The 23,523-nt window shown below is 40.3% G+C and overlaps 1 protein-coding gene across 17 annotated transcripts in view; it reads left to right on the top strand.

The window, feature by feature from the left end:
- The window catches only part of DLGAP1 (DLG associated protein 1), a 959,039-nt gene that overhangs the window by 628,111 nt on the left and 307,405 nt on the right, over window positions 1-23,523 (top strand). The gene's annotated exons all lie outside the window — the stretch shown is intronic.

Here is a 23,523-nt window from a genome sequence, read left to right as displayed (position 1 = left end):
CTAATCCATAATCTTTCTTTTAACATGCTGGAGTTAATTTCATGTTTCATGATGTCTGTGAATTGGGGATGAACAATTTTATAAAGAGTACCCCCAACATAGCCTTTTCCTCTGATTAGGTTGCTTATGGTACTTGCAGGGCTAAGGGAGAAATCCAGCTTTTTAATAAGAATGAAATGTGTATATTATTTTTATCATCTATAGTACGGAGTGAATTTAGTTAAACAGCAGAATATTTAGATGCAGCAAAGACAGGCTAAATTACTTAAGCACTGATTGTTGAATATATTTAGTATGATATAGTGTAAATTGATGTTGAATTTGCTCTAAGCTGCAAAGAAAAGCAGAATACATACATCATGTTGATTTCTGAATCATTTCATTTCTAAGTACATGTTATTCTAGAGAAGGTAGTAATTTTCAATTGCTAAAATTATTCCACAGCTTCAGTTTAGGTGAGTTTTATTTTGTAAAATTGGATTTTTAAAATAACAGCATGCTGGTAATGTGAATTTTTGTTATTACTTTTTTTGATTCACCATGGCGGCAATGATTTTGGTTCATGTGGAAAATTGTCCACTAAGTTTATGGAATTAGAAACCATCAGGTCTCTCTGAGACTTCTATTGCTACCTTGGTTACTCTATCTCAAAAACAAGAAGTGATGAGGCAATTACTAGGTTGGCTTCACTTTTTGCGATATAGCTTTCTGGTGTTTAACACAGGGATCTTGATTTTCATCAGATGGTAGCAGAAATTCCTGAAACTAGAAAAGGCTTAGCAAGCTGGGGAAGAAATTATCATATTTTCTTTTCTAGAAGAATGACAAAAATGGAAAATATAACTAAGATTTATGTTTTCAGACATTCTGAGCTTGCTGCCGTGTCACCTGAAAAATCAGAGACTTTAGGCTCACAAAGTAGGTGACCTCAAAAGATATTTCAGAAGGTCTATTCAAAAACAGCCAAAGCATGTGGGAAATATTGGAGAAATAGGAAATGTCCCTCCTATTCCTACTGTCTCATCTTTGTACTCTGTTTTTATGCATGGGAGACGAGCTGTGGGCACAGGTGTTTTTGTTTCATAGAAGCCTTTAAACACCACAATCAGACTTTTATAGATAAAGAAGAACATTTATTTCATCCCCTGAAATTGTTCACAGTGTCTGTTTTTCCTAGAAGTATACACAGGATGCTGAGAGCTTGAGCACAGGTATTTAGCTGCCACATATAACTTACTTCCACCCAAAATATCATCGATGGTTCCCCTAAAATTTTTAGGCATTTCTCTTGAAATGCCTGTAATTTAGTAGACCATCAAGAAGTAGGAGTGTGGAATGGAATTTCAATCTATCACACTTAATTTTTAAGAACAATAAGACAGACGTATGTTACCTATTCATACTTAGATGTTTGATTTCACAGCCATTCTGTCTTTGTAAAATTATATTGGAGGCTCAAACGTGTGGATTGTTTTGGATTTGAAAGGTGTTCATTTTGTTTTCTTCTTTTCTACCTTTCTCTCTCACCCCTCATCACTCCAGAGCATCCTGGGCTGCTCCATGCACTTTTATGCTTACTTAAGTCTGCTATTTTTCCCATTTCCTTTCTCCTCAATAACAGTAATTCAGAATCTATGGATTGATCTATGTTCATTTTAAGGGTGGCAGAAACAAACTAGGAAACAAATTTTTGTAACCACCATGATGTGGTCTTCTATTTCCTGCCATTTGTGCAATAAGAAGACTTTTATACCAGCAGAGCTTCTTATCCACAATTGCTCCATAAAACCAACTTGAGGATGAAAATGTGCAAGGCTCCTTGGCCAACATCAGTTTCATGATCTTTTGTCTGTAGTGGTCAACCCATGCATGCTGGGAGATGAGATGCACAGTTGTTAGCCCTTGAAGGTATTTTTAGCAATGCCAAATGCAAGGCATGTATTATTTACAAACTCACACATTAGCTCTGTGTTAGTTAATTAATGGAGAAAATCTAGAGAAAGCAACACCACCACCTTCCCTACATACACACACACATCAAAGGCCACAGAGCAGGTACCAGCTGAGGACAGTGGTGACTGAGGCAGCAGCATCAGTACAGATGGCCCACAGTCATAAGAAGTTCTTGGCACCATTGCGAAAAGGCCTAACAGAAGGCAACAAACAGATTTGTTCCCAAATACACGTGAAGCTCATTCTTGGGGACAGTCAGAATTAACTGGGGAAGGAACAAAGATGAGAGAGGACTAAAATATCACTGGACTTGGTTATTACTGTTAATATGACCTCATATCTTCTCACAGGTTGGGGTGCACAAAGATATCTAGGTTACAAAAATAAAGGCATGACACAAAAACCTATCATGTCAAAAACTGCACTCAGTATCTCCCCAAGAGCCTGCTATCCCATGTTTCCTACCCTTGTAAATCACACCACTATCTATGCATTTTTTTAACCCTGAAACATGGGGCCAATCTTGATACCTCTCTCTATTTCACCCTCATGTCACTCCTCCAAGGCAGACTTCATAAAAGTTAGTTGAATGAATGAATGAATGAATGAATGAATGAATCAGTAGGGAAGGGAAAAAAAAAACACCAAATCTCATTTCTCTCCACGTCTCGCCATTCCCTTTGCCACAATCCCAGTGAAACCTCCATCATTTCTCAGCTAGACTATTGCAGATATCCCCTAGTGGTCTTCCTGCCTCTAGTGTCTCCTCAATCCAGTTCACTCTGCACATTAGAGCCCAAATGATCTTTCTGAAATACAGATAAAATCACTAAATCTTCTGCTTCAAAATCCTTCACCGGTTCCTCTTCACCCTTGGGATAAAGTCCAAACTTCTTAACATGACTTACAGAGTTTGATGTAGCTGGGGACCTTTTTCCTTCACAATCTCATTTCCTAACACTGCCTCTGTCCACTCCGCATTTCAGCCATGCTGGTCTACTTTTCCCTTTCTTAGCAGTGCCATGTTCTCTTGCCCAGGAGCTTTGCATGAACTGCTTCCTCCTTTGTCTCTTCTGCCTGCCTACAACCCCCCCTCACCCCCTATCCCCCACCCCGCCAAGCTCCTCTCTTCCCTACTTAACTTCTTCCCAACTTTCCAGTCTCATCTAAGATGGTATTTCCTCCAAGAAGCCTTCTCTGACTGCCCTAGTTTAAGTGAGGTACCCTCTCCCAATATGCTCTCATAGCACCCATCATTTCCTTATCATGCTTCTTCTATCTTAGGTAGGATTGCCTGGTTTCTTGTTTGACTCTTCCGCTGGATCATTTCATGAAAGAACATAGCTGGTCTCTTATTCATAGTTGTGACCTGTGATCCAACACCATGCCTGGCACAGGGTGAATTCTCTCTGAATGCACAAATAGCTAGCTGGACTCTTTCACAAGCCGTATTACGTTTTGTCTTGCTGAGGTTGCAGAAACCAGATGCAATGATTCTTTATGCTACTCATTCCTGCAAAGTACTGTGCTAAGGTGGTTCATATAATTTCCTGAATCTTCATGTTGTCGTTCCCGTTTTGTAAATGAAGAAACTGAGGCTCAAGTTGTCATGAATGACGCTGATATTATGGAATGGGACCCTCAGTCTGTTTGACACCAGGGACCAGCTCTTTCTATTTTCCACGTGATCTACTGCCTTCTTAGAATAAAAGAAAAAGTTTATTCTTAAAAATGTATAGTGATCATTTTTTAAATCCTTAATTTCTCACTGCCTGCCAGTGTTCATTTGCCTTCTGACCTCCAGTAGTCTGCCCTGAGTGTATTTTTCCCTTAAATTAAACTGAAAGTACTTCTGTTTGTGCTGTATTCTTTATTCTCAAGCTTTCTTCTACGAGCGCTATGTCTGCAGGAGCTTTCAGCCTTTCTCACTTTCTCAACAGAGAAAGTAGCTGGGCCTTACGTTTCTGTTTCATTTCCATTGTCCTTTTAAACAGGCATTATTTTCCTGGACCTGCTCTGTGATTACTCTTTCCACAGCGCTTTGCCTCAACTCAGTTGGCCCTTAATGTTCTTCAGCTGTAGCCTGATGTCAGCCTACTTAGGGGGGCTTCCACTGGTATTTCACTGGGGAAGCAAATTGCTACTTGTTACCACCTAACCACTTAATTGACTGTGCTCTTTGTGGAAGAAATATCTGGAAGTACAGCTAGAGAAGGGACATGTGCAGTTTCTGGAAAATTTTCCATTGTGTGTTGACCGTGGTAGTTTTTAGGTACCTTTAATTAAAACGAGCACACAGACGCGCAGTCAGTTGCAAAATGTGAGAGGCAACCGAGTGTTCTGTGAATGAGTGACAGCTTTCCAGTTGGACACATCTAGGTTTGAATGCTCTTTCTACCACTTCTCTGTCTATATGACTTTACTAAATTACTAAAGTTTTCTGTGCCTCAGCTTCTTCATCTGTAAAATGGAGATAATGCTGGTGCCTATTTCATAAAATAACGCCTGGCACAGAGTAAGTACTCGATTAACAATGGTGTTCGGCCGGGCGCCATGGCTCATGCCTGTAATCCCAGCACTTTGGGAGGCCGAGACGGGCGGATCACGAGGTCAGGAGATCGAGACCATCCTGGCTAACACGGTGAAACTCCGTCTCTACTAAAAATACAAAAAATTAGCCGGGCGTGGTGGCCGGCGCCTGTAGTCCCACCTACTCGGGAGGCTGAGGCAGGAGAATGGCGTGAACCCGGGAGGCAGAGCTTGCAGTGAGCTGAGTTCCGGCCACTGCACTCCAGCCTGGGAGAGAGAGCGAGACTCCGTCTCAAAAAAAAAAAAAAAATGGTGTTAGTGTGGGTGGTCGTAGTTAGTGGAATAGAGGCTCCAGATGGGGCCACACTCTAATGTCAGGAAACTGAGGATGTTACCTTATGTGGAAATGATGACTTTGCAGATGTGATTACATTAAGGATCTTGAGATGCGAGATTGTCTTGGATTATCTGGGTGGCCTCTCAATGTAGTCACAAGTGTTCTTTTAAGAAGGAGGCAGAGGGAGACTACATGGCCGTGGAAGCGGAGAGAGATTTGAAGATGTTTACTCTTGGTTGTGAAGATGGAGGAAGGGAACACGGGACAAGGAATGCCAGGAATGCAGCTGTGGGAGGTGGAAAAGGCAGGGAAATGGATTCTCCCCTAGAGCCTCCAGAGGACGCCCAGCTCTGCTATCTTGGTTTCAGCTCAGTGAAACTATTTTGGACTTCTGGCCTCCACAACTGTAAGAGATTAAATATGAGATGCTTTAAGCCACTGGGCTTATGGTAATTTGATACCACAGCCAAAAGAATATAGTGGTGATATTTTGGGAAATGAAAGATGGCTCCAAATGAGCTGGTAAAGAGGAATAAGATGTTAATATAAGAAAGATGATATTACAGGGTTAAATGTGTAGAGAGGCGCTCTAAGTATTATAAGTGTGCCTAAAGTAAGTGTACCTAAATATGTGGTCAGAGGAATCGCAATGCTGGCGCTAGAGGAAATCTTGAAAGAGAGGGTTGAAGGAATAAAGCCATTTGTGGGACCGTAGACATAAAGAGAACTGGGGTCTCCTTGAGAAGGGAGGTGACGCATGGTGATTGAGGGTGGGGCTGACAGCCAGGGGTTCTGAGCAGATGGCGGAATGTCCTGTTCAAAAGAGAGTGATCAGCTCAGAAGAAAGGCTGGTTTGAGGAATTTCCCAGGGCAACCAGGCATGAATCTTAGAAAAGAGGAGGTGTGTCCCAGAAACAAAAGGAACTGTTTTCTGTTGTTCTCAGTGCCATGTTGGTGATAGAAAGAGGCAGTCAAAGAAAATAAATTCTGAAAAAGACCTCCTGGGTCTTTAAATCAAGTCCAGACTATTATAACAGGATGAGTACCTTCAGCAAAATCTGTTTCTAGCAGTACCCTGAGAGGCCCTAGGTCCAAAGTGAAGCTTGCTGCTTTCCATGAGTATATATCATGCCTGTTTATGTGCTCATGTTTCTGTTTCCACTTCTGTACTGCCCTCCTCTCTTCCCTTTGCCCAGTTGCCAAAGTCTTGGCCATCATTCAAGTCCCAAGACAAGTATGACCTCCTTAAACTAGCCCCCATGCTACCAATGCCTACATGTGGATTGTCTAGCAATTTTCCTACTTTGCTGACACCAAGCTTGAGTGCCTGTTGCTCCTCTCCTCCAATAATTCCACCTGTCCCCCGATAGAGAGTAGACCCCTAGAGACAAATATAAGTCTGTTGATTTTATTGACTCTTATGGTCTCTACTCCTACAGTGCTTGGCACACAGGAAGCATTCAATAAATGTGAATGAATGGATTGATGAATTGATTCATTAATTGCACCCTGTGGGCATGGTTATCATAAGATAAAGAGAATAATGAAGTTCATGAATCCCAGGGTCAGTGTCTAAAGAAAATAAGCCCTTCCACCTTAACCTCTCAAAAGCAAGAAATTGTAAAAGAACGTAATAGAGCTGCATCATGCATGAAACAGACATTAATTTCATTATCATCTATTTAATAGTTCAATATCTAAGATAAAATTTAAGACAAGTTTTCTTCACTCCCAGATCTAATTTGCCATCTCTTTTATGACATGATTTTTTTTTTTTTTACCAAAGCAGGCTATGAAAGGAGAATAACAAAATACCATGTGAAATGCACGCTAATTTATTTTCAAGTACAGTAAAACCAGAGTTTGATTTTTGCCTGGTGTTTTGTACATTTGAGGAACATTTTCTAAGATTAACAATCATTTTCTTTGAAAAGATAAATGTGTCATGTTTAGTGCAACATTTATAAATGGATGCAACACTTATCTTTTTATTAAATAGTAAAAGCAGTAGCAGAACATCATGTTCACATTTGAAACATAAATCACTTTAGATGGATTAAATATATCACTAATGAGTTACCAAGTGATTAAATATCTACAGCATATACCTACAACAAGCAGTTCACGACCTGGCTCTAAGAGTTTACTCATTGCTGTGAGCACAAAAGGGTGCAGCTGTCTATCAAATAGAGTGCTTTCGGGGGAGAGTGAAATCCTACACGTCTGTCAAACACTAAGCATGTTGTTTTGAACTTTCTGTGTATGCAAGGGACAATGCCAGGCACCATCAGAGATGTAAATATGTGTGGCAACCATGCCCGGTTACAGTGCTTTACCACTGCTGAGAATTTCTAGTCAGATTTACACATAAACCATACAACAGAATATTTCTTAACAACTGAAAGAACCTGATTAGCATGACTAAACTTGAGAAAGAACAATTGACATTTTGATATTTCCTTAGCTCAGGTGGACTGGTTACATTTTTACTAACTTCGAATACTTTATGATCAAATCCTGTGCATGTGGTATGAGGGTAATCTTAGATGAAAACATCAGGAAAACTCAGTTCTTTCATTCACTAACTGAAGCTCCCCTTTTTCCACAGACAGTTGGCTATTATTCTAAAATTGCCTCTGCCTTCTATTTCCCTCTTCTCCCCATTGTTGAATTCTGTGGCTCCATCCCAATCTACATTTTGTTTTAAATTACTAAAACATTAGATGCCATCAATTAGTAATATACTGGTTTTTTTAAAAACGATTCCTTTCCAAACTATCATAAAATCAAGAGAGAGAAATGTGTACGATTTGCAGGTATCCCTGTCCTTTTTTTTTTTTTTTTTTTTTTTTTTTTTTGACAGAATCTCACTCTGTCACCCAGGCTGAGTGTACTGGCTTGATCTTGGCTCACTGCAACCTCCGCCTCCCAGGTTCAAGCAATTCACATGCCTTAGCCTCCTGAGTAGCTGGCTTTACAGGCACACACCACCACACCCAGCTAATTTTTTGTATTTTTAGTAGAGACAGGGTTTCGCCATGTTGCCCTAGCCTGGTCTTGAACTCCTGAGCTCAGGCAGTCTACCAACCACGGCCTCCCAAAGTGCTAGAATTACAGGCATGAGCCACTGCGCCCAGCCTCTGTCCATGACTTTCACAATCTGGGTTACTTTGCTTTCTCAAAGTGAGATTATCAGTTATGTCTATCTTTTTAAAAATTTAATATTGTTTCAAGTTTTGTTTATGAAGAGAAAGAGGCTACATCTATATAAAGTGTAGGATTTATAATATCCATTGCTGCATCAATTAATATATTTACAGCTGAGTCTAAAACCATATACAAATAGAACTGGAAAGATCTGAAAGGGGGCCATATGCCTAATATCACATTTCTAAATGCTGCCTTTTTTAGAAAATAAACTCTAAATTATTGAGGAAGGAAAGCTAATTCATCATAATGGAGGTTTAAACATAAAAGGAAAAGAAGAAAGAAAATAACATATGCTTGGATTTCAAAATCCTGTTACATCATAACACCCAAAATTGGGAGGAAGATAGAAAACACATCTTGAAAGCCTATTTTGCAGGCTTGGCTCCACCTCACAAAATCCCTGTGCCATTTTCTTAACAAACTTCTTTACATGTAGCAATTGGATCTAATGAGAGGCTAAATCTTGCCTTTGTGTTAGAAATTGATTTTTTTCCCCTCATTCTGAGTTCTCCTGTAGCCAGCCCCAGCACTCAAGAGCCTGCTTCATTGTTCATCATTAGTATTTATCACTTTTACAGACTGCCACAGGGTGCTCAGAAATCTACCACGCTCTTCAAAAGAAAACACAAAATCCCTGCTCTTAGCGGGGGACCAACCCATTAAAAGCATTGGCAGAATCTAAGAAAAGAAAGCCACAGCAGTGATAAAACAATGCATCTGGTAGGAGGGCCACTTAGGCGACCTCTGAGAGGTGGATTCTGAGGGGAGATGGAAAAATGTGTGGCTGAGAACTCTTGCTCCTTCTTCACCTGACTGCCCTTGCTATGCCTTTAGGTCAGCGGCTACCTCAGAGCAGGAGCAGGTGGCAAGCCCAACATGGAACAAGCCAGGTATTCCAGTCACATCCTAGGAGGAGAGAAAAGTGCAATTCCTCCTCAGTGGGCAAATCTCATCCACCTGCGATCTGTGTGACAGTATTCAGGGTGAGGAGAACGTTTGACAAAGGAAGAAAAAAAAAACTTTAATCCCATTACCTTTGATGAGTGCTCAGAGGAAACTCCTATAAAAACTGAAGATTAAAATGTTGCATAGTGATGGCATATACGCATGCCCTCACACAGACCTCATTTCCTCTTTCATATTACCCGATAAATGCAGTTTTCTCCTGAAGTGTATTTTTTTTAATAAATAAAATCAGTAAGATCCTAAGATAGGTCTATTATTCTGAGTGGGAAAGTGATGTGTTTGGTTTCATTTCCTCCTGGTGTCATCATCCTTTGCCATCAGCAATGCTACCAAGATTGGAACACTGATTTTAATATTTCATACTTTAATTGACTATAGTTATCCTGTATACCTACCCAGTTTGCAATTTCATGTGACAGTATATTTTCAGCTTATTTTAATTCTTATCCTGGACTCTGTGGAATCGTATGACAGCAGGCTTAAGGCTAATATTAATCACTTCTCATTTTTGTCAGGTTGCTATAATTATTAAATAGGTATATAAGGTCAAGTTAAATGTAGTCGACATCTTCTTTGTATTTGTTTTATAAAAACTGTGCCTCCCATGGAGTAGACACTCAATAAATAGTTGATAAAAGAATGATGGTGATGGCGGGGAGGCACTACATAATTGGAAGGGAGAAGGGAGAGAAAAATCTTCCTATGCTATTATTGGAAACTTTCCAAACATGTTTATGTTTCCATTACATTAATTATAATCATCAAATAATGAAACTCATGTGGGATGCCCTTATATATGCAATGATTTTGACTGGTTACAGAAGAGCTAGAGCTTTTATGTTAGAAAGGAGGATGTTTTCTTTTTTGTTGTTGTTGTTGTTGTTGTTGTTGAGACGGAGTCTTGCTCCGTCGCCAGGCTGGAGTGCAATGGGGTGATCTTGGCTCACTGCAACTTCTGCCTCCCGGATTCAAGTGATTCTCCTGCCTCAGCCTCCCAAGTAGCTGGGACTTAGGTGCCCACCACCACGCCTGGCTAGTTTTTTGTATTTTTAGTAGAGATGGGGTTTCACCGTGTTACCCAGGATGGTCTCAATCTCCTGATCTCATGGTCCACCCGCCTCAGCCTCCCAAAGTGCTGGGATTACAGGTGTGAGCCACCGCGCCTGGCCAGAAAGGAGGATATTTTCTATGAAGCACTCATTCTATAAAAACTTGCCATTCTTATATAATGCAAATGATAAATATGGCATTAGTGTTCTGCTTCTTTCTCCAAAGGGTATTTTTTTAAAGAACCCACAAATGTCATCTCATCTATTTTTAAGTATAGGGCTGCTGGATAAACAGCTAAATCATCTAAACCCAATGGGAAAATTCAAAGTTTAAATAAGCTATTTTATGTCATTGAAAATAAGTGGTACAGACTGACACAGACCATATGGGTTTTTGCATACAGTTACATGTAAATTTTCTTAACTTTGAATATAAAATTTTAGTTGAAGCTGAAGAAATGGAAAAGCAAAATATAATCTGTAATGATGATTCTTTGAAGATTCTAATTTCTGATTCTCTAGTCCAGGTTTCATCAATTTCCAGTCAAAGCCTGTTCATTAGGTTATCTATGTACATAATGGAGTTGTATCTTTAGGTTGAGATAATGTAAAGACAACACAAATTCTAAAAGGTGGATCTCCAGTGGTCGTACATTTGGGGTTCTTCCTCAGAATTCATTTTTAAATAAAAGTTACATATGCTAATTGTGAAAAAAAATTCAAATGGTACAGATTCATACAGAGTTAAAGTAAGAACCCCTCCCCCACCGTGTTCCAGGCTTATTCACCAAAGGCAGCCATCACTGTCACCATTTTCACATTCGCCTTCTGCTATTTTCTACATATAGTCAAGCATACAAATATGTGTATGTGTACGTACATATTCACCTATGTACATATACTTGATTATATGGGGTGTTCATTCATTTGGCAAATGTTTAATGCTTATTTACTGTGTGCCAAGCTCACTTCTGGACACTGGGAACACAGGTTTGAATCAAATCAAAATTCTTTCTTTAATAAAGCTACATTCTACTATATTAACATCACATATTAAAGAAGTAGTATATTAGCAATACATATTGAGGAACAGTATTCACTATCACGCATTTTGCTTTTACAACCAGTGCTATGATGAATCATCTGTTCATAAATCCTTTTTTTTTTTTTTTTTTTTTTTGAGATGGAGTCTTGCTCTATCAACCAGGCTACAGTGTGCAGTGGTGCGATCTCAGCTCACTGCAAGCTCCGCCTCCTGGGTTCATGCCATTCTCCTGCCTCAACCTCCCGAGTAGCTGGGACTACAGGCTCCCGCCACCATGCCTGGGTAATTTTTTGTATTTTTAGTAGAGACAAGGTTTCACCATGTTAGCCAGGACGGTCTCGATCTCCTGACCTCGTGATCTGCCCACCTCGGCCTGCCGAAGTGCTGGGATTACAGGTGTGAGCCACCGTGCCTGGCCCATAAATCTTTATACCAATTTATGAGTTGGATAAATCGCAGAAATTATTTTTATATAGTCAGTCTTTAGGTCAATGTTTTATTTGTATTATCAACTTCTTTAGAAATGGATTCTGAGTTTTTCATTGCTAATCTAATGCAACAGTAGAATTTTTACACTGTGGTACTTAATCTTTGGTAAATCAACACCTTCAAGTATCTTAATAAAGGTATCAAAATTGTATCATTCAGATAAATTATTCAGATAAATTTATCATTCAGATAAATCACTGTATCCTTCTAGATTCGTCTATGAGAATGCTCCAAAAGGAAATCAGTTCAGAAGTCCTAGTTTCCCTCTGTTTTCATTGATCACACGTGCTAGAAACCTCTGATTTAAATATTTCATGATCAAATGCTTCCCAAACAAAATAGTTATCTTTTTGTTTGTTTCTGTGTAACAGAAGAGAAAAATAGACGATGTTTAGTAAATCAAAATAAAACAGGCCAGGTGCGGTGGCTCACACCTGCAATCCCAGCACTTTGGGAGGCCGAGGTGGGCAGATCACTTGTGGTCAGGAGTTTGAAACAAGCCTGGGCAACATGGCAAAACCCTGTCTCTACGAAAAATACAAAAATTAGCCGGGCGTGGTGGCGTGCGCCTGTGGTTCTAGCTACTCAGGAGGCTGAAGTGGAAGGATCGCTTCAGCCTGAAGGATCGAGGCTGTAGTAAGCTGTGATTGCACCACTGCACTCCAGCCTGGGGGAGAAAGTGAGACCCTGTCAAAAGAAAGAAAAAAAAGAAAAAAAGAAAAGGAAGGAAGGAGGGAAGGAAGGAGGAAAGGAGGGAAGGAGGGAAGGAAGGAAGGAAGGAAGGAAGGAAGGAAGGAAGGAAGGAAGGAAGGAAGGAAGGAAATAGGGAGGGAGGGAAGGAAGGAAATAGGAGGGAGGCAGGGAAGGAAGGAAGGAGGGAAGGAAGGGGAAGAAAAGAGGGAGGGAGGAAGGAAGAAAGAAAGAAAATAAGAGGGAGGGAAGGAAGGAAGGAAGGAGGGAAGGAAGGGGAAGAAAAGAGGGAGGGAGGGAGGAAGGAAGGAAGGAAAGAAAAAATGTATCTTTTAATTCATAGAAAATTAAAGAAAAAAGAAAATTATGCCACCAACGTAATTGAGCACAACAAAAGCTACTGTTATTTATGAGATTCTCCTTTAGAAAGCTATTTGAGCTTCTCTTACTTCTATGCCTCATGTATTTATTACAACTGAAACCAGGTCAAAATTTACATCCAGGAGCAGCCTCAAATGGAAGGAGAGAAGTTGATAGACAAGTGGGTATACAAGGAAGAAAGGTGCTCTCACCTCCTCTGCCTCAGTGATGGGGGAGCACCTAAGCTGCCTTCCATTTTCCACCCCCACATTCCCCACAAGGGCCTTCTTGCCCTTACTTTGTATTTTCTGTTTTAGACTTCTTCCAGTAATATCGAGAGCATATGGCTGGTTTGGGCAGAAACTAGGAAGCCACATAAATTATTTTTCCTGACTTAGAATTATGTTCCTTCCTGGAGAAAAAAAAAAAAAAAGGTTCTCTGTGGCCATTCCAACACAAAACATTTTTTTTTTTCTTGATGTTTATCTAAATCTGCTGCAAGGAAAAATAACATGATTCCTTTTGTCAAATGAGATATCAAAAATGAGGTTTAATTTAATGTTTTTCTATTGATTCAGAAGTTTTTAGTCTAAACAAATAATTACTAACTGGAGTAGGTGGCTAAGTGCCTACTCGTGTAGCTGTAGTGGGGCATTAGAATTGCAGAAAGCCAGCACTGTCACTAGGAGGAAGCATGAGTATCTGAACCATCTCACCCATCAGGTCAGCTTGACTCATCACCAAAAAGGTAAAGAAAGAAAATGACAAAAGAAAGTCTCTCTCAAGTGAAATATATCTGCATTGTTACTGTCCGTGGGTAGTTCACAGTTTTTGTAATAGGAAAAACATCATCACTGAATATGAAGTGTGCTTATGCGTTCATGTGTGTGTGACAGAGAGAGGATACTAAAGACTGAGTTCCAGTCAATGTCTGGAGACAAAAGGAATAATGGAGTGTGCATGCATGGGTTCTGGTTATTTCTATATGCAAAGATAATCATTTATTATCTTGATGAAGCATTCTTCTCTCATTACAGTTTTTACCATCAAAAGGTTGGCATGATCTAGGTTCTTGGTGTAAAATACAAGATGTGTTTTAAAATACAAGATCTATACAAACCTATTTGTATAGATCAATGCCACTTACATGTCTCTATTACCACCTTTCATTTGCACTGATAACTTGAATGAAACATGTCCTGGCACAGGCTTGACACAAAATATGAAGTTTCCAAAGGCTGAGTCCCTCCTATACACAGTAGCCATTCCTTCATGTTTGTCTTCTACATATTGATATAGGGAGATCAAAACAGTTTCACAGAAATTGTTGAAAGGTATTCATTAAGAGTTCAATGGTGAGATAAATAGTTCCAGTGTGATGAATGGGGAAAGTGCACTGGCCTAAAAGGAGATCTGAATTCTAACCCAATGCTGCCACTTATTAGCCATAAAAGCTGTAACTTACATTCTGGGTGTCAGTTTCTTTGTTTGGAATGTGAAGAAGCTGACATTTCCCAAAGGATGATTTGAATAGATATTAATGTGAAGAAAAGGAGTTTGAATTTGAGAAACTGAGTACTGTATTCAGAATTCTATATTGGCAGACAACCTAGAATCTTTAAGATGTTCATATGGATGGAAACTCTTTAAGAGAACAATACAATATCAAGCATCTCCCAAACCCTCTTGGAACCACATTTTACAAAACATTTCTAAGGACTGTGATCCAACAAACCTGTGTGTTCTGCACATGCATCCCAGAACTTAAAGTATATTAATCATGAAAAAAAAAGGATGGGTGATCCATAAAATGTGCTTTGGAATACATAGGGTGAGATGACAGTCTTCAGATTCTGTTTGACTGGTCCTGCCATGATCTGGTGATGGGGCTCTCTGGGCCTGGTAGAGTTCAGTTGACCCTGCTGAGGGTTGTGGCCTTGTTTCCCCAAATATCTCCACAGCAACAGCCAACTGCAGCTCCTTGGATGCCAACAGAGCCTCTCTTCTGGATACTGGTCATGCGTGCCCCTCCACACACATGCACCAGCAACTTCGTGCACGGGCGTGTGTTCCCCCGTGATCCCTGTTTGCCCACATCCATTGCCAGGTTTCTTCCCTGCCCTTGGTGGAGGAAAATCTGGTTATGAAAGGTACCCATACTTTATTGCTCTGTTGAATAAAACAGGTGCAACCTGGGTGATGTAATTAGAGATTTCATGAGCACTTTTACTTTATTGTATGTTGTTTTATTTTATCCTCTGCTTAGAACTAGAATTATAAGAATGAATAATGGTCTCTGCCAGACAAATGACATCATCCCTCCTCTCAAGTTGCTTACAGATTGGTGGGTGAGACAGATCTATAAACAAATGGTTTTAAAACAATGTGATCGTGTTACATTAGTAGTATGTGCAAGTTGCTACAGTAAATCTTGATTTTTTTAAGGTTAGCTCTATATTTGTTTTATCAAGGCAGGGCATTATGGAATTCTTGGTCTTTCAGAATATAAAGGGCTTAAATAAAAGATGAGTCTATAAATTTCCTACTTATTTATTTATTTATTTATTTGTTTATTTTTGAGACGGAGTCTTGCCCTGTTGCCCAGGCTGGAGTGCAATGGCACGATCTCGGCTCACTGCAACCTCCGCCTTCTGGGTTCAAGGGATTCTCCTGCCCCCAGCCTTCTGAGTAGCTGGGGTTACAGGCATGCGCCACCATGCCCAGCTAATTTTTTGTATCTTTAATAGAGATGGAGTTTCACCATGTTGGCCAGGCTGGTCTTGAGCTCCTGACATCATGATCCACCCACCTTGGCCTCCCAAAGTGCTGGGATTACAGATGTAAGCCACCACACCTGGCCAATTTCCTGTCTATTTACCGTGGTGGGATGCTTCAGGTGACTGTAGATTTTCCTGTTCATTTGTCGACAAGAAATAAAAATTCCATGAATGACTCTTTTGCTCTTAAAGAACATTGTCAATGAAATTGACATGCCAGGCACCTTGCTAGGTGCTGGTACAGAGCCAGTAAGAGGCTCACTCTGCTTACATGGCCTTTGTGCATCTGCTGATCAACTAGTGAGGAGGTGGTCTTTACACTCATAATTCCTCAGAAAATAAACGGGGCACATGCAGCTCACAACTGAAGAGAATCTAGATATCAAAAATCACTGCAGTGGCCCTGTCTGCCCGTAAAGTCTCCCCCTCACTGCCTAGAAGCTGCCACCCGAATTCCTGTCTATATGGTTAGTTCTGTGCAGCCATGTGCTGAGTTTAGAGTACCCAGTGCTCAATCAAACCCTAATCTAGGTGTTGCAGTGAAGTAATTTTATACATGTGGTTAAAATCTATAATTAGTTGACTTTATGTAAAGAGGATTACCCTCAGTAATGTGGATGGGCTTCAACCAATCAGTGGAAAGGCCTTATGACCAAAAACTGAGGTTTTTTTGACAAGATTCTGTCTCAAGACTGCAGAATCAACTCCGGCCTGAGTTTCCAGCCTGCCAGGCCACCCTGTGGATTTCAGACTTGTGACTTACCACAGTCATCCCAGCCAATTCCCTAAAATAAATCTTTTTTTTTTTTTTTTTCCTGTTCTGTTCTGAGAACCCTGACTGATCCACAGTCCCCTATACACAGGCCTCTAGAGATTCCCCTAAGTGAACTAATCTTCCCCACCCTCAACCCCCTCCCTCCCCAAGCTCAGAGAGTCTTGGATCTATTGCACAATCCATTAAGGGTCAGTTCTATTATAAATGAAACCAGCTTTAAGGGTTTGCACCATGTGGGAACTTAACCGTCATTTAAACATGATTTCTACATGAAAAAGCAACCTACAAATACACTTTGAATTAGTTGGCATGTCATATATTACTTTATATCATCTTATCTTTATAATCAGTCTCTGAAGTAGGTATTTCTATCCTCACTTCATGTTTGAAAACCTGAAATTAAAAGATGTTCAGGTAATTAGGCCAAAAATCACATGTCTGGTCTAAGTAGAGTCAGATTTGAACTCAGGATGACCTGATATACTGTATCCATTGCACCATCCTCCTTCCTTGTAAGTGAAAGACTACCTAAGTAAGAATTACATGGTAGAAAAATATTTTATTTTCTTCTGTGCCACTTTTATAAGCATTCTCTATAGAGAAGGATTTAAACATTAGCTAACATTTATTGAGGACTTACCATGTACCTGGCTCTTGTTTTAAAGATTCTTTAAATGAAATGTCTGGGTTAAGTTATATATCGTTTCTGTAATTGGGCATTTCAAAATCCTAAGACATTGTTAGTACTAATGATTTTCCCAGCTCCATCAACTTTGGGTCATAGATATTTAATGAAAGATCTCTACTCCTGTTTTTAAATAATCAATGTTTCATATTGACATTGAATACTATATAAATTATAATAAAAAGTTGGGATTGTTCTTGAATGTTTTTTTTTTTTTTGTAGGTTTTGTTTAGTCTTTCTGTCCTTTTTTTTTTTTTTTTTTCGAGATAGAGTCTCACTCTGTCACCCAGGCTGGAGTGCAGTGGCATGATCACAACTCACCGGAGTCTTCAACTCCTAGGCTCAGAAGATCCTCTCACCTCAGCCTCCCAAGCAGCTAGGACTACAGGCACATGCCTCCGCACCCAGCTAATATTTAAATATTTTGTTGAAATGAGGTCTTGCTACATTGCCCAGGCTGGTCTCAAACATCTGGGCTCAAGCAATCCTCCTGCCTCAGCCTCCCAACATGTTGGGATTACAGGCGTGAGCCAGTGTGCCTGGCCTGTCTTGTTTTTAAAAATGTTTTGAACCCCACTGCCCCTGGCCCCCAGAGGCTGATGTACAAGAACATGAAAAAGCATTTAAACATCAGGCTTCCTGCCCTAACTCTGCACATGTGATAACCCAGGTGATGGACCCACTTCATCTGGGCGGTCATCTCCAACCCTGGCCAGTGTTTTCTCTGACTCTTGGCTACACAGGGACCCCTTTAAAAAGACATGCAGGTCTGTGTTTATTCTGAAGACACAGAGCTTTTAAGAAATATTCTTCTACACGACTACAATGACTACAGAAGTACAATCAGTAAAAGTAAAGGTAACTAAAGACCAAGGAGCTCAATTCAATAAGTATTACTTTAGGGTCTGAAAACTATTTTTCGACAAGCATCTATTAAGTGCTTGCTTTACAGAAGGTACTTGAGGAGGAATGAAGATGAATAACAGTATCTGATTAATAATGAATATGGCAGAACCCTGTGGCAGACACTCTAACAGTAGCACTTTTCTAAGCAATGGTAGCAACCAATTAGTGGTAGTGAAATCTGTTTAATGGGTCACAAATACCATTATTTTTAATTAAATAGAATACAATAGAAGAGAATGAAAATAAAGACAGAGTGCATGGCATGCCAAAAGGTTAAGTATTTCTCTCTGTCTTTCACTTGTATACGTGCTTATACTGGTTTCCAAAGTAACATGTATTTCTTACTGTGAGATGTAGCCAAAAGCTTTTTAAAAGCCACTGCTGTAGAGAGAGAGAAAAAGAAGAAAACAAAAGCCTTGCTCTCAAGAAGTTTGCATCTTGCTGGGAAGATAAAGCTATTCATGAACAGCAGAATCCTTTGTGTATGGCAACTGATGACTAAGAGATAAAATTAACATTGCTGACTTAGTGTCCCATGGGATTAAGATCACGGGAAAAAGTCAATGTGACAGTATGTTACTCCTTTCTCTTTGAAAAACTTTCTTCACTCAGCTTCCAGGACAGACAACACACCCGTGTTGATCCTGCCTAGTTTGTGGTTTCTTAGCTCCAAACTTCTAAGGGTGGAGCAATGCTGAGAGGACATGGCTCCTGGACCATTTCTCTTTTCTACCAACACACACTCCTTAGGTCAACTCCTTCATTCTCAGCGTTCTGAGTACCAGGTGTCTGCCCACAGGGGTGTTTGCAGCCAGATTGCCTGAAGCCCCAGTCTTAGATAGTCAGCTACCCTGTTCAACATCTCTGCTTAGATGACCCATGGGCATTTCAAACTTCCTACATCCCAAACTGAACTCCTAATCTCCGTGTCTACTCCTTCTTTAGGCCTCGTCATCTCAGCTAACGGGAATGCAGTCCTTCCAGTTGATCAGGCTGAAAACCTTGGAGTCGCCCTTTACTACTGTTTCTCAGTCCGCATATCCAAATCATCGTTAACAAACCTCTTGGCCCTATCTTCTCCCTCCACTGCTGCTCCACCCTGGCTTCTCCCCTTTAGTTACAATGTAGGTTATTACATGAGCCCCCAAGGGTCTCTGATTCTACCCTTGTTGCCCTTGAGCCATTCTCAATTTGGCAACCTGAGTGATTCTCTTAAACTAGAATGTGTCTGTGTTTCATCAAAGCCTCCATTCTATTCCCATCTCACCCCGAGTAAATGCCACAGCCCTTACCACAGCCTATAAAGCCTCCTGAAATGGACGCCCATAGCCCCGCAATCACTGTCCTCACCTTCTGCCACCTCTCACTCCACTCCGCTCACCGGGCCTCCCGCTGGGTGCATAGTAGTCCTGCCCTTCCTTCAGGACTTTCTCATCTGTGCTTCTTTCTGCCTTGAGCACTCTGCTGCCAGACCCCAGGGCAGACTCCCTCACTCCCTTCAGTCAGCACCTAGAGGTCTCCTAACGTAGCCTCCGATGATGACACTATTAACATTGCCTATCCCACCACCCTCCTCTCCTCCACACACTCTTTCCCCCTTTCCTGCTTTCATTTTTCCATAGCACATATCATTGCCTAACATACATTTTGCTTGTTTTATTAGTGGCTGCCCTCTCCCTTCCCCATGAGGGCAGAGCTTTATTTTTTAATTTTAGATTCAGGCCGTACATGTGCAGGCTTGTTACATGGATAGATTGCATAACACTGAAGTTTGGGCTTCTATTGAACTCATCATCCAAATAATGAACAGAGTACCCAGTAGATAGTTTTTCAACCCTTGCCCTTCACCATCCCCTCTTTTGGAATCCCCAGTGTCTACTGTTGCCATCTTTATGTCTGTGTGTACCCATGGTTTAGCTCCCACTTACAAGTGAGAACAGGCAGTATTTGGTGTTCTGTGTCTGCATGAATTCATTTAGGATAATGACCTCCAGCTGCATCTGTGTTGCTGCAAAGGACATGATTTTGTTCTTTTTTATGGCTGCATAGTATTCCATGGTGTATATGTACCACATTTTCTTTATCCAACCTACCATTGATGAGCACCTAAGTTGATTCCATGACTTCAGTATTGTTTAATAGGGCTGCGATCAACATGTGAGTGCAGGTGTCTTTTTGGTAGAGTGCTTTATTTTCGTAGATATACTCAGTATTATGATTGCTGGGTCAAATGGTAGTTCTATTTTTAGTTCTTTGAGGAACAGAGATTTTTTTTCTTTGCCTATCAATTGCTGTACCTAAAATAGCACCTGTATCATGATACAGTCCTCTCTATGTATCTGTCAGTTCTGCATCTGTGGATTTAACCAACCATGGGTCAAAAATATTTGGAAAAAAAAAAAATCCACAAAATTGCACAAAACAAAACTTCAATTTGCTGTACCCTGAGTACTATGTTGAATCCACACAAATGAAGTGATGTGCAGGCATTGTATTAGGTATTACAAGGAATGTAGAGATGACTTAAAGTATATGGGAAGATAATGCATAGGTTATATGCAAATACTACACCATTTTATATCAGGAACTTGAGCATCCATGGATTTTGGTATCCTGGAACCATTCCCCCACAGATACCATAGGACGACGACTGTATATACTCCATAAATACGTGTTGAATAAGTGAATGAATACTTTTAAAGCATTTTGATAAAGTCACAGAAGAAGTGGCACTTTTAACTGCAGCTTAACCACGAAGTAATCAGTTTAAACTGAAAGAAGAGAACCCTGTAATGAATATTCCAGTTGGAACACTTCCTTTCAATGAACCTTGAGCTAGCCCGGAAGCAGTGATTTGGATAACTATTGAGTGTATCATACTCATCTGTACACGTTTGTGGGACATCCTCTGTTCATTATCGATACCTTGCTGCCTGTGGAAAGTAGATTGAAACGTAGTTTAAAGTACACACCCTCAAGAGGCAACTTCCCTGTATGATGATTATGAAAGTGGAATTTTGAATCACACATGTGCATGAGGACACCAAAATATTTTTCAGTTATTTTCCCGATATCAAGAACTAGATGCATGTGGTTTGATGGTTTCATTGCATTAGAATGGATGGGATTCAGGGAGGAAAGATTATTTTGGCCCATTTGAATGCCATATGCTTTCAGGTGTTGTAAATATAGCTTGGAATAAAAAGTCCAAACAGTCCCAAGATGCAGTGGGAATTAGACGATGATGACGAAAAGCAGGAGCTTCTGAGTTGTAGCTCTTCCTAAATCTATCAGGATTTTTGTTTGTTTATAAATGTCAAAAACGTAAGTTAATGATTCACAAGGAAGCCTCATTTGAGAAACTTAATACTTCAAAATTGATAATAGAGAAACTAAAGGAAAATATTTGCTGAAATCTATTTTAAAATTTATAATTTTAAAATTAAGTATTAATACTTGAGATGATTGACTTGATATTTTATAGACTCTAGCTGTACCATTTGTTAATAATAACATTATCACATTTTGTGTCCTAAGGAAAAAATTCATATACAAGGTTGACAAGTAGTTGGGTGTGTACAGCAACAGACAGATGTGCCGAAAGGTTTATGTGATTTTAGACAATACCGAGGATTAGTGTTGATGAATGATGTTTCCACATGTGGGCTTCTATTGACACCAAGAGGAAGGTCACTAATCTTCTGCCCACATCTCTGCTTCTCAACACCAGACACAGAATTCTAGTTTGCCTCAGGGAATTCAATGTTCGCAACTAGGAATCATAGCAACAAACAACATAGGATGTGGTGGATAGACACCAGCACACTAGTAACTATAACAATAATGGAAAGCTATGATGGCTCAACTAACAATTCCAAGCCCACAGATATGCCCTCCAATACGCCAGAAAATGAAGTTACATTAAAAACTAAAAAAGGGTTCTAAGTTAGCTTATCTCCTATATAGTAAGTGGAAAAAATATATTTACCATAGACCTAGACCTCTTTTTTTTTTTTTTTTTTTTTTTTGAAAGGGAGTCTCACTCTGTCACCCAGGCTGGAGTGCAGTGGTGCCATCTTGGCTCACTGCAACCTCCTCCACCTCCCAGGTTCAAGCAATTCTCCTGCCTCAGCCTCCTGAGTAACTTGGATTACAGGCGCCCACCATCATGCCTGGCTAATGTTTGTATTTTTAATAGAGATGGGATTTTACCATGTTGGCCAGGCTGGTCTCGAACTCCTGACCTCAAGTGATCTGCCCGCCTCAGCCTCCCAAAGTGCTGGACCAAGCATCTAAGATTCAGTACTTGTTACAAGTTCCAAAATGCTATGGGATTGTATCTCCCAGCAACTTCACACTTGAATATGAGGTTTAATAGAAAATTACTGTAACAAAGTTTTGAAACTCTTATAGACTGCAGCCTGGTGTGATGAAAAGAGTGTAGAAATTTGAGTAAGACAAACATGTCTTTCAGTTCTGACAAGCTGTAACGTTTGGTGTAAGTTATTTCATACCACTAAGTCTCAATTTTTTCATCATTGCAATGGCATTAAGATAACATAGGGTTTTTGTATTACGTGAAATTATGTTTGTGTATTAGATGTTATAAAATGGCTACCAGCAGGTCCTAAGGTCACATGCATCCTTATTAATGTATTCAGTGGGAGAGGAGGTATCTTTGTCCTGGCATTTCATGCACAGGTCCAGAGACGCTTGCTGACTGAGTAAGCTTAGACCATTCACCTCTGCCCTGAGCCAAGCAATGAAGCCAGGAAGTGTGATTTGCTGTTTGTCCTACCCCAACTCCTGGGCTACTCCTGAAATACATAGACCTCGAGTTGGGGAGAAAGCTTTTCCCAGAGCAAAGTCAGGAGGCTTGGCTACAAGAACCAAAAGTGGAACTGGGATAGCTAAACCCATACGTATTCACTACAGTCAAAAGAGTGGGTGAATAATTAATAAAATTCATTTCCCTTCCTGTCCCTACATCATACTAGAATCTTAGTATCTTAGCTGCTATTTCTTGTAAAAAAAATTTTGAGACAAGGTCTCACTGTGTTGCCCAGGCTGGTCTTGAACTCCTGGATTCAAATGGTCCTCTCCCCTCAGCCTCCCAAGTAGCTGGGACTACAGGTGCATTCTACCACGCCCAGCATCTTAGTTATTATGTCTTGATGTGATGTCACGAGGGTGTCTTATCCACAGGTAGTGCCCCTTTTAATGTCACCCAGGACCTCAGTAACATTTTCTACTAGTCCCCAAAGGCCCATGGCTCCCCAATCCCTTGGGGACTGCAGACCTAGCCCCTCTGCCATTCCCCCGCAGGGCTGTTTATCAGTGGCATGTGCACTTCACACACATATGTTCAACTTTTAAGGAACAGTTTCATCACCGGGAAAGGGGATTTATGGGAACAAACTTCAAACCCAGTAGGAAATTCAGAAGTACTGAGATTTAATACTCGACTCGGCTTGACTTACTTAAAGCTGCTTTTTACTCGTTTCCTTCATCCACCCTCCAGATTCACCAGATCCACTCAAAACTTATAAACTCCTTTAACACCAGAGACTGTGTTTTATCAAATGCTTTTGGTGTATTTACCCATCCCCTGCTCTGGTGCTGGGTACCCTGTAGGTACTATACATGTCCGTGGGTAAGAATAATTCTATAGGGTCGTGGTAAGCAAATTACCATTATGTATCACTGTTTACAATGTTCTATTCTTTCAAGATCATTTTAAAATGTTATTTGG

The sequence above is a fragment of the Macaca thibetana genome, chromosome 18, assembly GCF_024542745.1.
Source record: "Macaca thibetana thibetana isolate TM-01 chromosome 18, ASM2454274v1, whole genome shotgun sequence".
NCBI lineage: Eukaryota > Metazoa > Chordata > Mammalia > Primates > Cercopithecidae > Macaca > Macaca thibetana.
The sequence above is the reverse complement of the archived record's forward strand: the minus strand, read 5'-3'. Positions and strand labels throughout refer to the sequence as shown.